General features: G+C 48.4%; 1 protein-coding gene across 3 annotated transcripts in view; it reads left to right on the top strand.

The window, feature by feature from the left end:
- STARD8 (StAR related lipid transfer domain containing 8) overlaps window positions 1-14,864 on the top strand; it is a 71,380-nt gene that overhangs the window by 17,306 nt on the left and 39,210 nt on the right. Inside the window, exon 1 of one of the 3 annotated variants that reach the window (XM_082609028.1) lies at window positions 14,762-14,781. The exons of the other annotated variants lie outside the window; for them this stretch is intronic. The gene's annotated coding sequence lies outside the window, so the exon portion shown is untranslated. Of the gene's footprint in view, window positions 1-14,761; window positions 14,782-14,864 lie in introns of those variants that run through there. 3 annotated transcript variants of the gene reach the window in all.

The following is a 14,864-nucleotide window of genomic DNA, read 5'->3' on the forward strand; positions in this document are numbered from 1 at the left end:
AATCCAGAAGACCAGAGCAAGGGCTGCGTGGCACGGGGCAGCTACCCAGGGGCTGGGCAGGGAATGGGAGTTGCAGATGGAATGACAGGTCTGGAAAGTGTTATTGGATGCTTCCACCAGAAGGTCACATGAATCCTTCAAACTCAACACTAAAGAGCATAGTTCTTCATCATTCTCCTGGAAACCTTCTCCTTCTCTAGGATTCTCTTGCGTGGTTAATGTGCCATCATCCACCCAGTCACTCAAGCAAGAATCATGGAAATTGCTTGGGCTCCTCCCTATCTCATTCGTTACCATGCAGTCACCAAATCATGCCCATGAAACTTCTCTGTAATGTTTCTCAAATCTGCCCCTTCTTTTCCACCCACACTGCCATAGCCCTGCATCTCAGCCCTTAGCATCTCTGACATGGATGGTTGCTACAGTTCCTAACTGGTCTCCCTGCCAGCATGCTTTCCCTTCCAGTCCACCTCCCATACTGCTGCCAGAGTTCTCTCTTTAAAAGAAAAATTTGGTCATGCTCAAAAACCTTTGATTGTTCCCTACCTTTTGTCAAAGTCCAGATTTTTTGCCTTGGCAATCAAGGTTCTTCACAAGTTAATAACCTATCTTTCTTATTTCATCTCACACCACATCCCCACATTTCTGAGCCCCATGGGACAACTCAGAATTTCCTATGCATACAATGAACTCTCATATTGGACTCTCCACTGTATGTGTCTTTGCCAGTCCCCCTACTTGGCTTGTCAAGCCATCTTCTGGTCCTCTGGACAAACCCATCTTGTCCATATTTCTATTATAACACATCATGCAGTTCTGCATTTGCTTCTTTTCTTTCCTGTATCTCCCATGGACCATGAGCTCTTCGTGTACAATAACTATATCTGACTGACCTCTGTATTTCCAGAACTAAGTACAGGGCCTCACATAAACAATGAATCTGCCAAGGACTGTCTTTTATTTTTGATGGCATAGCAAAGGAACTTCTGGTAATTAGACTAGTGACTTCTTTCTCAGCAGACTTTCTTCCCTATCATTTCAGCTCTGAACTAGCTATTACAGATGAACACAGAGCCCCCATGGGCTCCAGATGACAAATTGTCTTGAGACAGGGCTTTGAGGGGCTTAACAGTTGCAGCCAATGGTACAGATCCATGTAAAACACGTTTCCACCAAACCCTTGAAACTTGGAGGTTGCCTACATCTCAAGGCAAGAAGGACACTTAAGGACCATATTCATATTAATCAATGGCTTACAAACTGAGTCCCGAGGAACTCTAGAGTCCCCAGAGATTCACTGGGAGATGTGAGGAGAGGACAGGTTTGGGGGGGGAGTTGCTTCACTCAACCAAATCTATTTCATCTCTTGGAAGTTCCATAAAGGTTTCATGTGGAGACTGAAGTTGGCCACATAAAAGTGGATATTGGAGACCAGTGCTCTAGTCCAGTGCTCACCCGCTAACAGGCTCCCTTTATACCATTCCTGCTATGTGCCCAGTCAGGCTCAGACCAAACTCTCCAGGTATCACCAAGCATCCCTTTTCATCCTGTACTCAGTTGAAAGTTCTTATTTATATGCAGCCAGAATCTGCCTCACAACTTCCACCCAGTGGTCTTGTTTTCACCCATTGGAGTCTCATGAAGTTGTTCTGTTCCTTCTTCCCCGATGACCAATCTGATGGCATTTAGAATTACCCAAAGTCTGAGATGGAAGGAACCTTGTAGCTCATACAGTCCAATGCTCCCATTGCAGTTGGTGAACCTGAAGCTCAGAGAAGGTAGGTGACCTGCAAAACAGCAGACAGCACTTAGCAGTAAAACTGAGACCAGAACCCAAGTCCCCACTCATGTATAATGTCCTCCCAGAATCTGTCTTTCCACAGAATGAACAGCTCCCACTCCTACTTTCTCACAGTCCTGATAACTCTTCCCTAAACTTACTCCCAATTGGCAGTACCCAAGTGCTGCAGATCAGCATCTCAGCTGGTGAAAGCTCTGTGGTGTCCAGGCTTTCATCAGCCTGGGGTAAGGACAAAGGGAAAGGAGAGCAAACTGGCATCCGAAGCAGAGCTGTTTCCTCATCACAGCCTGGATGCTGTTCTCCTCTTCTTTCCATGGGACTAAATTCCATTCCTATAGCCCTCCTCCCATGGCAGGGCAGCCAAGGGGCAGCTTTCAGAGGTCCCTTCTGACCTGTTTGCTAGAGGGTCCCTGCTGTGTGACCCTCCACATCCCCAAACCAGAAACAGGAAGAGTTGATTTGGTTTACGTTTCAAGAAGAAAAATGAAAACATAGGAAGTAGGGCTCCTGAGAACAGAGGCTTCCAACTCTGTGTCCATGTGCCCCTAGAGCAGGATATTTCAGGGAATACATTCCACAGGGGAAGGGAATGGCCTCTTTATTAAAAACAAAACACAAAACCTTTCAAGGTTTGGAAAAAGAAAACGGCCAAAGGAGACCCTTAAGGAGGGGCGGGGCAGTTGTTTCAGAATCTCCAATGCTCCCCGCCACCCCCACCCCCACCCCCCGCATCCACCACTTGGCGCTTTGATCATACTTTGATCTCACTGCTGTTATCATCACATTTGGCCCCCAGAGATGCCCTGTTCCCTTTAACCTACGGCCCAAGAGAAGGTCCAAGCACCTTTTCTTGTTTCCCTGAGGATCATCAAAGTAGGCTGGCACTTAGAACCTTCCTTTAAACCCAAGCAAAAAAAAAACCAGAATGAGTAATGAATTCATTAATTCATTAACAGAACATGCAAATGGCAGAACAGCATTCAGACTTTGCAAAGCACATGCTTTTTGTCTTGAGAAACCCAGCAAAAGCAGGGAAGCACTTTGCCAGTCCCTAAATATCTTTCACAGAATAATTACTTCATTGCCCCACATGAGCTGCTGTAAATTTGCCTGACTTTCTCCCCTCTCGGCTCTCTGTTGCTGGGAGGTGGGTGCCATCTTGTTTCCCAACCACAGTTACCAAAATGGCCAAAGCAAAAGGTCTTTTGAAAAAAAAAAAAAAACCTTCCGGAACACCTAGTGTCCTTTCCAGTTCTGGTTTCTGGGCTGAGAAACATGGCTAGTTCACAGCTAGTTGACAGGGTAGAAGTGTGGATCATCTGGGTGCCAAAGAAACATGGTCCTGAAAAAGAAACAGTGCTGGCCACCTCTGAAGCTTCTACAGAGCTTCTATGTGTATCACATGTGTGAATGCATGCACACACACATATAGCCTCTTCACCAAAATCTTAACCTTCACCACACAAAAACGTGCCACTGTCTCTTGCTTCTCAAAGGGGTCTCTGTGTCCCTTTGGGCCAGAGGTAAGCAGAACCTCTTCCCAGATGTTTCCAAGAGCATCTGTATGGAATAGCTCATTCTCCCTAAAAGATCTGGGGGAAAAACATCATTTTTAAATTAAAACAAACATAAATATATGTAACGGAACAGCATGCAAAATTCATAGGAATTTGTAAGATAAAAGTGGAGACTTCCAAGAAATTTCTCACTTATGGCTGGCTACATGGGCTCCCCGGCTCCTTGGGGCTGTGTGGGGAATGAGTTCATTCTGTTCAGTCATCTGGGGCTACTCTGGTGCAAAAGTTTGAGAAGCACTCACTGAACTTGTAGGCTCCTTGAGGGCAGAAACTTTGTCTCATTCCTCTCTGTATCCGCCTGCCTAATACATGGTCAGCAACAGAGAGACTGCTCAAGAACTGTTTGCTCCATCCTTCTATCAGCCTATCCATCCTCCCCAAGAAACCAGTGAAAAAGGTGGCCTTAGGCTGATGAAAAGGGCTCAGTTTCTGAAGAACTCAGACAGCTCTGGGTCTGAATTCTGACTCTGTCACTTACCAGCTGTGTGATCACCTCTCTGAGCCTCAGTTTTCTCAGTTTGAAAATAAAGATCCAAACACCCAATTCCTGGCTTGTTGTGGGAACTAACTATGATAGTGGGAGTGAGATAGCTCTATAAGCTCTACGGCAATACACAAATAATAGTTACTAAATGATTATAAAAGTGACCATCATGACCAGTCCAAACAGGGGAGTGCGGGAAGGGAGAGATGTTTTCTCCAGTCCAGAAGTGTGACTTGAGATTAAGAAGGCAGGAGCTGAGGCCTCAAGAATGAACCCCTAGGCCTCTCTGATGGAGAGGGCCCAGGTTGAATGGCTCTGGAGTCCCACCCCCACTCCAGGGAGACAGTGTGTATAGGCAGCTTCGGGCAGAGTGATGGACGTATCAGATGTGCCTCTGTATACCTCCAGTCTCCAAAGACCAGATGTGCTTGCTTTCTCATGTCTGCCGATGAGCCCTGTGGAGGCCTGGCTCACTGCAAGGGTCACACGTCAGCTGGGCTAAAGTTACAATCAGGCACGATGGTTTGGTGGCTGGCAGCTCTGTGACCTTGGGCAAGTGTCTTCTCTTTCTGGTCCCAACTTCCCCATCATTAAAATGAGGGGATTGGATAGAGTGACCTCTAAGGCCCTTCCATCTCCTACACGCTATGGCTGTCTGGCCCTTAATCGGAAAGCTGTTTGACCTTGTTTTTCCAAAAACGTGATCTATCTTATCATCTGATAGTTTGATACTGAATCCTGGAATTTAGTGAAGAGCAGTGTGGGGAGGCCTGGCTGGGACCCCTTCTGTTTGTAAGCCTCCTGGTCCCTATGGCTCCTTCTGCCTGGGTCTGGCTGGACTGGCCCATCTCCAGGGCAATTTGTGATCATGTTCCAGGTGAGGGGCGGGTGGGTGAAGCAGGTGTTTCCCAAGGCTGGGACTCAGGGCCAGGTACCTCACAATATAAAATGAAGAAAGGGAAGAAAACAGGAAATCCTGCCCACTCCATACACCTAATTGTTCAGGAAAAATTCCTTCTAGGCAGGGCTGCTGTTGCAGAAGTCAGCAACAGCTGCTGGGCTGGAGAGCTGCTGTGGTCCCTGGGATTCTGAGACTCCTCACCCCCATCTCAATCTGTTCAGACCTTTGCCATTCTTTGACAGTCAGTTCAGATAGTGTCCCCTCCCCCCTCCAAACCCTCTGCGCACTGTTTATCTGTCTTAGAGCACGGATCCTGTTCTGCCTGTGTTGGAGCTATTTCCTTCACATAAGGATTAGAAATAAACTACATTCTCTGAAGAAAGACTTTAACCTGAATATCTGGATATAAAATGGAGAGCCAAAAAGTCCTAGAACTCCTCACTCCCACTTTTAAGAATTAGCCACCTTTAGGAAGTTTTTCCGGTAGTTTCCAGAAAGCTTCTGTTGTCAAAGCTATTGACAATGAGAGAGAGCATGATGCTTTGGAGGGAGGACTGGCTCTAGAAATTAAGCACCTGGGTTTGTGTCTCAGCTCTCCACTTGCCGGTCAGATCAGCTAGGGTGAATTCTGTCTTCTCTTTGACTCTCAGTCCTCTGCTCTGTAAAATGGGATAACAGTTCCTCTCTTGCTATCTCACAGGGCTGTTGTAAGGACCAAATGAGACAAAAGAAATGAAAGCATTTTGGAAGCTCTAAGGGATGCTCTATTTATCTCCATGCTTGTCTTTGCAATTTGACTGTAAGCACCTTGAGAACAGAAACCTTGGCCCATCTGGGGCTGGGTCCCCATTGCCCCTAGTTCTGACAATTTGTCTGGAACAGGCAAGAGGTGACTGTCAGGCGGGGTGGGGGGCAGGCATGGAGCTCAAGCCCAGGGGGTGCACCACACCCAGCGGAGTCAGTGCTTTGCTCCTGCCCTGGTTCTGGGCACATAGCTCCCTGAGCTTCCTCTGGAGCCAAACTCAACCTCAACCGAGAGGACCATTTTTCTAAAGTCATTTGGCTTTTAAAATGCTGCTCTACTTTGAAAATTCAGCAACTCCTGTTCCCACCCCCTACCTCCCTCAGCTCCCAGTTCCTCAGATTCTGGCCCTAAGTAGTGTTTTCAGAGTTCTCAGAACACACACACACACACACACACACACACACACACATTTCTGTGCGTGTGTGTGTGTGTGTGTACATATACATAGATATAAATGAGAGAGAGAGAGAGAGAGAGAGAAGAAAGTGGCCAAGAAGATTCAATTTTCTAAATGGACCAGATATAAAATGGTTGGAAATTAAAGCTAGAAAACTCCTCGGATATCATTTAGTCCAATCACTGCTCCCCTTCAACCTTTAACAGATGGACAAACTGAGACCCAGAAAAGGGAAGGGACTCACCCAGGGAGTTAGTGGCTCTGACAGCCAAGTAAAGGTAGGGAGAAGGAGCAAGGCTTTGGGCTGAAGGGTTCAAGTTAGGGGATCCAGCCTGGGGAAGATGGGTGGGGCCCGAGAAGAGATGAATGTGGCCAGAGTGGGAGGATCAATTAGGAGAAGCAGTCAGGACCAGCTGAGAAATTTCCCTGGGAAGTGGAAACATAAGAAATATGAGGGTTGTGGTTTAGCAAGTTATTATGAGCCTTGTTGAGCAAGGAGAGGGAGGGGAGAGGAAGAGAAAAACAGAGGGGGCCAGAAAAGGAGAAGAAATATAAGAAGGAAGGCTGACCTGGGTGAATGGAGGACATTTAGAGTGATGGGTCAGTAAGGGCTGAACTGAGCAAGTCAGCAGAGCCTTGTCACCTGTGGGACATCCAGTCACCTTACAGGTTCCCACCCGTCTGCTCCCTGGCTTCTTCTAGGCTCTGAGCATGTGAGCCAGTTCTTCTTTTCTTTTTTTTTTTTTTAACATCTTTATTGGAGTATAATTGCTTTACAATGGTGTGTTAGTTTCTGCTTTATAACAAAGTGGATCAGTTATACATATACATATGTTCCCATATCTCTTCCCTCTTGCGTCTCCCTCCCTCCCACCCTCCCTATCCCACCCCTCTAGGTGGTCGCAAAGCACTGAGCTGATCTCCCTGTGCTATGCGGTTGCTTCCCACTAGCTATCTATTTTAAGTTTGGTAGTGTATATATGTCCGTGCCACTCTCTCACTTTGTCACAGCTTACCCTTCCCCCTCCCCATATCCTCAAGTCCATTATTTTCTTAGCAAACTCAGCCTTTTCCCACTGCCCACAGTTTGGGGAAGTGGCCCCAGACCATAGGCTTTATCTCTGCAGATTTGGGGCAAGGGCACCCTGAAGCCTGGCCTGGCTGGCTGCCAGAACAGGAATGCACCCACTCTACAGCCACGGTCTGGTTTTAGGTGCACAGTCACATTGAGAGGTGAACTCAGTGCAACTTTCAGATGAAGGGTAAGAGAACATACCAATGGAAATAACCATAAGAATAACAAAAATAACTAAATATGTATGGAGAACCAATAGTTGGACCGATCAAGAAGGAGGGCACTAGAGCCAAAATGCCTGTATTTGAATCCCAGTTGTACCCCCCCATTAGCTGTGTGATCTCGGACGAGTTGCTTAACTTCTCTGTGCCTCAGTGTCCTATGTGTAAAATGAAGATACCAATTGTGCCTTCTTGAGAAGATTTGGAAGGAGCAAATGAGTTGACCCTGGTACAGCCTTTAAGCGATGTCCAGCATACAGTGCTCAATAAGTGGTAGCTATTATTGTCATCATCATTATGTGCTGGGCACTGCTATAAAGGTTTGACTTGTATTATGCCTACAATGATCACTCAGAAGGGAACTGAGGCCCATGTAAGGCCATGTCTAGTCCATTTGCTTTTTCTTAGATGCAGACTTTTTTCCCCCCAAACCGAATCCTGTGTGGAAGCTCAATGTATAAAACAGATAAAAAGCAGTATGGCTCTGATTGAAGCAAGGTGGGGTAGGGATGGGAACCTGAGCCTCCAGGCTCAGCCTTCCCTTGTTCTCCCCTCCCCCAACATCCCCATGGTAGGCCTTGAGGCTCCTCCCCAGCCACTGTGAGGCACAATTTGCAAGCCTGCTCACTTAGTCCATCTAACTTTTTATGCTCAGATGAAGATATCATTAGACTTGAAAGGGCAAGTAACATGCCCAAATGTTATACAGCAAGTCAAAGGCAGAAGGGAGCATGGGTGGCACCACCAGGCATGGAGGACAATAACTTGGTCAAAGAGAACAGCCTCCTTGGTTAAACTAGAACATAGAACATCCAGGCTTGGGCGGAGAAGAGCCAGGAAAGGAGGGGTGAGCAGGAGGGGAGGGGACCCTGACCCAGAGGCCCTGCCCCTGGGCCCTGAGTGTGAAGAGCCCCTCTGGACCCTCCTATCAGGCTGGGGCCACCCCAGACTTCAAGACAACAAGACAAGGCCCTGTCCTCATGGAGCCTCTCACTACACAGGGTTTGGGGGTTCTGTTTTGACAAGGGACATGGTCCCTGTCCCTGAGCTCTCCAGTCTGGGGGATGCAGCTGATGTGGGGCTAAATCCTGCCATTCAGGCCTTCTGACTGAACACTTGGTGGGAGAGAACATGTTTACAAGGCTCCTTCTCCTTCAGGGTTCCAGGACAGCAGCCTGGCTTCCAATGCATTGTTGTCAAGGAAGTACAGAGGGACAGCCTGGCTCACCATCCCTTTCACTGCTATGTGTGTGGACGCCCCCCTCTGTTCAAGACTCACCACTGTTTGTCTAAGAACCTGTGCATGGCCAGCTTTTGTTTTCAGACTTTGGCGTGGGTTACCTGAGGATACCACACAGAGGAGAAATGTTCCTCCTAGAGAACTGTGGGACTTCTCTGGAATCCCTTCTGACCTGATAGTTTGAGCCAGTTAGACCCGTAAGACCTCTGGAAGATGACTGAATCTGCAGGGCAGGGCAAAGCAGGGGCAAATACTGAAGGGCAAAACCTGGGTGCAGGGCCCTGAGTTGCTTGCCCCTCCCTGCACAGGCCTCAGGATCTCCATCTGTATAATGAGTGGGTGGAACAGATGCTCTCTGAGGGCCCATCAACTCCAGGCTGGGCTTCTGTGGAGACCCCAGCCACTTGGGCACTCTGTCACACAGTGGCCTGGAATCCCAAAGGAACACACCAAGTGACAGATGCAGACAAAGTCTGTTCACTGCCATGGCTTGCCAGCCCTTGTGGCAAGTCACACAAGGGTGATGATGCAGGAGGCAGATGACTGACCCAGCCCACCACCGCTGCCAGATTGCAAACTCCTTCTCTGACACAAAAGCTGCTTTTGTTCATGGCCAGGCCAGCTGCTCAAATGGACCGAGACCTGGATCCTTGAGCCGGGCTGCAGAGTCCATGTTCCTGTTGGGTGGTGCTGCACCTTGCCAGGTGATGGGGAGAGGAGGAAGCCTTTCTGCAAGTTCCATCAGGGTGAAGGGTGTGTGCTAAGGCCCAGGAGTGGGAGTAGGGGCAGCTGTGGGTGGGTGCTGTAACTACTTCCCAGATAAAGGCAAAAAGAATTAGTAGACATTAAATTGAGCAGCCTGCATGACACAAGGGCAGGAAGGAAGTAGCCAGGCAGGCAAAAGGCTAAGGGGTGAGTTTGCCACTGACAAGTGCATCTTATCAGTGATTTCTCATTTGGGTCACATGACAGTTTTGAGAAGTAGGTGTTACCTTCTCCCTTTAATAGTGAGGAAACTGAGGCCCAGAAAAGTGATATGTGTCTTCTAGTAAGTGTTGAAGCTGGTGTTCAAACCCCAGGCTGCTTTGAGAGTTGCAGTTCTTAAGGGCCCCTTCTCTGGAGCTGATAAAATCTGTAGAACATATACACTGTTGCCGCCTATCCAGTAACTCTTCTAAGACTTGGCTGCAAGGACCTAGGAATGATCCTTCCCATTTTACTAAGGCCCAGAAAAGGCTAATGATTGGGCCGTAGTCAGACACAGCCAGGTGGAGACGGGAAAGACTGAGGCTCCATCCTTCACCTTTCTGCCTTCAGTTGGAAAGCTGCAGAACACTGCTCCAAGCAGCACTCCGCCGCTATTCTCTCTACATCTGGTCACTTTCCACTTAAAAAGTGCTCTCAGATACATTATCTCGAGGTTTGTGGGGCAGAAAAAATATATATTTCCATTTTCTAGGTGAAGAAACTGAGGTTCAATAACTTGCCAAAGGTTACACAGCTACTGAATGGTAGAACCAGGACTTGAGGCCAGAGTTGTGCCCAAACTGCCCTCTAGTTGTCCATGGAGTGCATTTGACCAGCATGGGAAGGATAGAGCCAATTGGGTGAAGCATAATGTTTGAGACCCAAAGCAGAAAACTCCAACTCCCTGGGGTGACATTTAAACGCTTTGCTCTTTTCCATATGAACCTCTGAATTGCACAGAGTCATGGGGCCCTTAGGAGGGAAACACAGAAGCCAGTGAGGTCAGTTCTCTGGAGCAGACCTCAGAGCTGCCAGCTTTCGTGGCTTGCTAGATGTAGATGCCCCATCAGCCCAAATGGCTTTGTGGTCAGGGTGCCAGGTTTGAGTCAACCACATAAAGGGCACGAAAGGGTGGACGGGCCTTCTCTCTCTTCCCCTCTCACCAAGTGTGGTTGCATTTCATGCTTGGTCACCGAGCCATCTTGACGTTCCTCTACCCCAGTGATGTTGGGGAAAGAAGACCCCAAATCTTTCTGCCACCATTGAGTTTGGGCAAGGCTGCTTCTGGGTCATTCATTCAGTCCTTGAACAAATATTCCCTAAGTGCCAACTCTGTGCCAAGCTCCTTCCTGATCAATGGATATGCCATAAATAATAAAACACAGTCCCTGGTCTCAGAGGATCCAAACTCTTTTTTTTTCCCCAAACTCTTATTGGACAGGAAGACATACAGATAACTCAACTCAATATAGAATTATTGCTGATGAAACTGAGCTGAAGGAGCAATTGGAAAGGGAACGGCTTATGCTATTCATAGGAGTGGCTACAAGGATCTGTGGGACTTTGCCAGGTACAGGAGATAGGGCAAATACCTTAATCTCTTTGTACCTCAGTCTCCTCATCTGTAAAATGGGATAATAATAGTACCTAGATGGTTTCTGTGATGAGTCCATGAGTTAAAATGTGCATAGAGCTTAGAATAGTGCCAGGTACATTGAAAGCACCACGTAAGCGTTTGTGAAATGAGTCAAGGAAATAAGGATAAGCTTTCTTTGTGTGTGTGAGAGAGAAGAGCACATGTAACACATTGGGAGGGTTAATGATGTTTAGTGTGTTCTGGGAAGGCCAGCTGCTTTGGCTGGGTGAGCTTGTGTGGAACTATGAATGTCAACCTTAGAAGTGTGAACTTGTCCCTGTGGATGATGGGCAGCCCTTTCTGAAGTTGGATTTTTGCTATGGAGGGTAGCAGAGGGCTCCTGTGTGAAATGCTAGTGCTCTTTCACCAGCCCAACAGGTGCTGGGTCCAAGAGACAGCCACCAGCCAAGAAGCAGTCAGCTGCCACACATGAATGGAGAGCCAGCCCTTTGCACAGCCCAGCTCCTGGCTTAGCATCGATCTAAGGAAGGCTGAGTTGGGGGGAGAGACCCTACATCTTTGCCCTCAAGGAGCTGCTCATCTCATTGGAATAAGGTCTGCTTCTGCTAAGAATCAACTGAATTTTCCTGGTTTGAAGTTGTGGAGATGTGTGGGTGAGAAGCTCTGTTGTGGCTGGAGAGGCAGTATGTATAGTGATTACTAGCCAAAGGTGACAGGCTTGTCTGGGTTTCAAGCCCAGTGGTCACTTCCCAACTGTGCTGCCTTGGGCAAATTACTTAATCTCTCGGTGCTGCAGTTTTCCCGCCAAAAATGAGGGCAACGATAATAACTTGACCTCCTCACAGATTTGTCACGATGATTAAAGCACAATCGTACGTGGAAAGTGCTTAGAACTTTGACTCACATAACAAGTGCCTCATAAATGTTGTTAGCTATTCTCAGTGACTGAGGGCCTACCATGTATCAGGTGTCTGGCACCCCTGGGGTCAAAGGCAGTGCCCTAGAGGCATATGGATGCACAGGACCAATGGGGCTCATCTTCCTGGAGTGTCAACTTTCCTTAAAGGCTTAAAGGAGAAAAACACCCATTTTTACATGAAAACAATATGGATGTACACTGGAGTTAACTGGAAAATTCAAGTAGATGTTTAAGAGCAGGGATTTTAAAGACATTCCCTGCTTGGAGATAAAGCTTCAGGTTACATCTTCAGCCCCCGGGGTTTCTACACATTCTTCCCCCTAAGCCTTAAGGGTCCTGGGGTACAAAAGTTCCAGCCACACAAACACATGTGAGCTCACGGGACCTTTATGATGCATCATTCTCTGGGGTAAGGAGGATCACTGCATCATATGGGTGAAAACTGAGGTTCGGGGTTCAGATTCTGCCATCACCACTTATTAGCTGTGCGAACTTAGCAAGTTACATGATCTTTGTCGTCCTCAGTTTCTTCATCTGTAAAATGGGTGTGATGGTGATAATGATGATTACCTGCTTTATCTGGTTGTAGTAAGAATTAAATAGATTAGTATGCAAAAAGCACTTAGAACAACGGCAGGCATATAGTTAGTGCTCAATACACATTAGCTTTTATTAAATCCATTCTCACATTTCCTCCCACAACAACATTGCCAGGTGGGTGCCATCCTGTCCATGTGATGAGGCATGAAGTTGAAGCTGTAAGAGATTAAGTCAGATGCCCCCTCCTCTTTATTAACAGAGGGCATTACTGCAGTGGGGACGAGGTGGGAATAAATGACCTCTGGGGTCCTTCCCAGTTCCCAGGTCCTATCATTCAAGTTAAACTTTGGAGCCTTTTCATATTACTGTTCTGGCTGGAGCCCAAGAAGCGGAATTCAGGAAATAGGGGAGGGACTGGCCAGGGAGGAAGATGCCTCAGCAGGGTAGGAAATGGCTGCTGCCCCCGTTCCTTCTAGGCTGCTGCTGCAAGGGGCTGTATCCTGCACTCCCGCCCCACCAGAAAGCAAAAGGGAACCTCCTGTGCTTGGAAGGAGCCGACCAGGGCCTCCGTTTCCTCAGAAGGGAACTTGCTCCCATGGCAGGCGCTGTGTAGTGGCTGCTGGAAACTCAAAAGTCAAAGGCTTGGCAGCACTAAGTTGGGCACCGAGAGGGGCCTCCTGATGGCTGTTTATCCTGGCTGAGCTAATCCAGAATGGGGACCCCTGATAGGCCAGAGGGTGCTAGGAGAGAGGAATGGGCTCCCCACTGATTTGGGATCATATGAGAGAAAAACAAAAAGAACTCTATGAGACAGAATGGCCTAGTGGAAGGAGTAGACAGGAGATCTGTCTCGATTCTGAAATGAATTCACTGTGGGACCTTGGGCAAGTTCTCTTCCCCATGTGAAGAATACATTCATTCAATAAATATTTTGTAAACACCTACTGTGTGCCAGCACTGCCTTGGGAAAGGGCAAATGACATGGAGATCATCAACAGGTTAATCTCGCATTCCCTTCCAGCTCTGCCACTGAGTCTATAAAAAGTGGGTGCAAATTTCAGACAAATAAGAACAAATCAATTCACAAACCTCTCTTCCTTTTTCCAGCCTGTCCCTCACATATGGGTTTGCTAAGCCCTTGTCTTGTGGCACAAGAGAAGGAGACAGTAGAGGGAGGGGCTGTGAACTTCACCTGTGTATCCCCTTATCCTTATTCTCATATGTCATGGGATTATCATCCTCATGTTGCAGATGAGGAAATTGAGGCTCAGAGAGGAAAATGGCCCAGGTTATGCTGCGGTTAGTGTAGAGCCACTGTTAGACTCTCCACCCCCTTACTAGCCACCACCACAAGTGGAATGGAAATGGCCAGTTCTGAGAGCTGGCATCTTACTGCCTTCCCTCCATTGTCAGCAAAGCGGGATAGGACTCCCCACCATTCCCAAGTTAGGTAATGTAAGTTTGCTTGCATAGATGGAGGTTAGGGGTAAGGAAATGGGTTATGCAATTTCGGGTCCTGGGTCCAGGCTTTTTTTGGTGGTGGATGCCCAGTGCTGATCTCTTTGAGAATAAAAGCAAACCTTTCTTTATGGAGACTGTACTCTGTGCCAGGTACCATGATCAGCCCCTTTACATCCTCATCACTGTCCTGCAACAGAGAGATAATTGTCCCCTGCTTAGATGATGGCCAAGTCATTTGTATTCTTGGGCCTCAGTTTGGGGTTTGTAACACAAGAAAGTCTTTAAGGAATGCTTCTGCTCATAAGGTCCAGGATATTCTTGGCACTAGAAGGGTTTCAAGGGGTCCTTGTTGGAACCCAGGGTCCGTTGCTGTTGTCAGACAGACAAAAAACAGGGTTGGGGGGTAATGAGAACTAGGGGGTGGAGGAGGCCCAGGAGTGAGTCAGCCGGCCAAGAAGGCAGGAGCCATTGTTTCCTTCTCCATCTGGATGTTGCACAAGGTCTTCCATCATGTCACGTGGTTGGTGAGATGTCGAGTAGAAAGGAGGTGGAGAGGCTGACCTGGTGACTAAAAAGACCCTCACTATCTCGAACTGGGGTGGGAGAAGTGGTATGGGTTGTGAGACACCTCTCAAATAGGGGTCCCGGGTGGAGAAGGCCGGAGGGGCACTCCAACCCCAGAGGGGAGGCCCGATGGCAATGGGGAGGCCGAGTAGTGGAGCTAAATGACTTGAGGCTGGTGTAGGACAGAGAAGGGGGAGTTTCTGCTCAAGGTGGGGGCGGGGAACTTTCTAGTCGCCCCTGGGGGGCGGGGCTAGCTCGGCCCCTCCCTCCCTTCCTCGGCACTGCCCGGCGGAGGGCTCAGTCCTGGGGCCTCCACCGGAGGCGCCGGAGCCGCCGCGGACTCATGGCCCAGGCGCAGGGCTGGGGACAGGCCTTGCGGCTCCCGAAGCTCCGGATGTGGATGCCGCGGGGTGTGAGGGACACCCGCTGGGACCCGCCGAGCTGGAAACCAGGTGATCAGAGCGGGGCGGACCCTGCGGGAGGTCGGGGCTCGGCTGCACTGAGCCTGGAGTCCCCGTGCTGCCACCCGCCAGCT

This window comes from Mesoplodon mirus (genome assembly GCF_964341445.2).
Source record: "Mesoplodon mirus genome assembly, chromosome: X".
NCBI lineage: Eukaryota > Metazoa > Chordata > Mammalia > Artiodactyla > Ziphiidae > Mesoplodon > Mesoplodon mirus.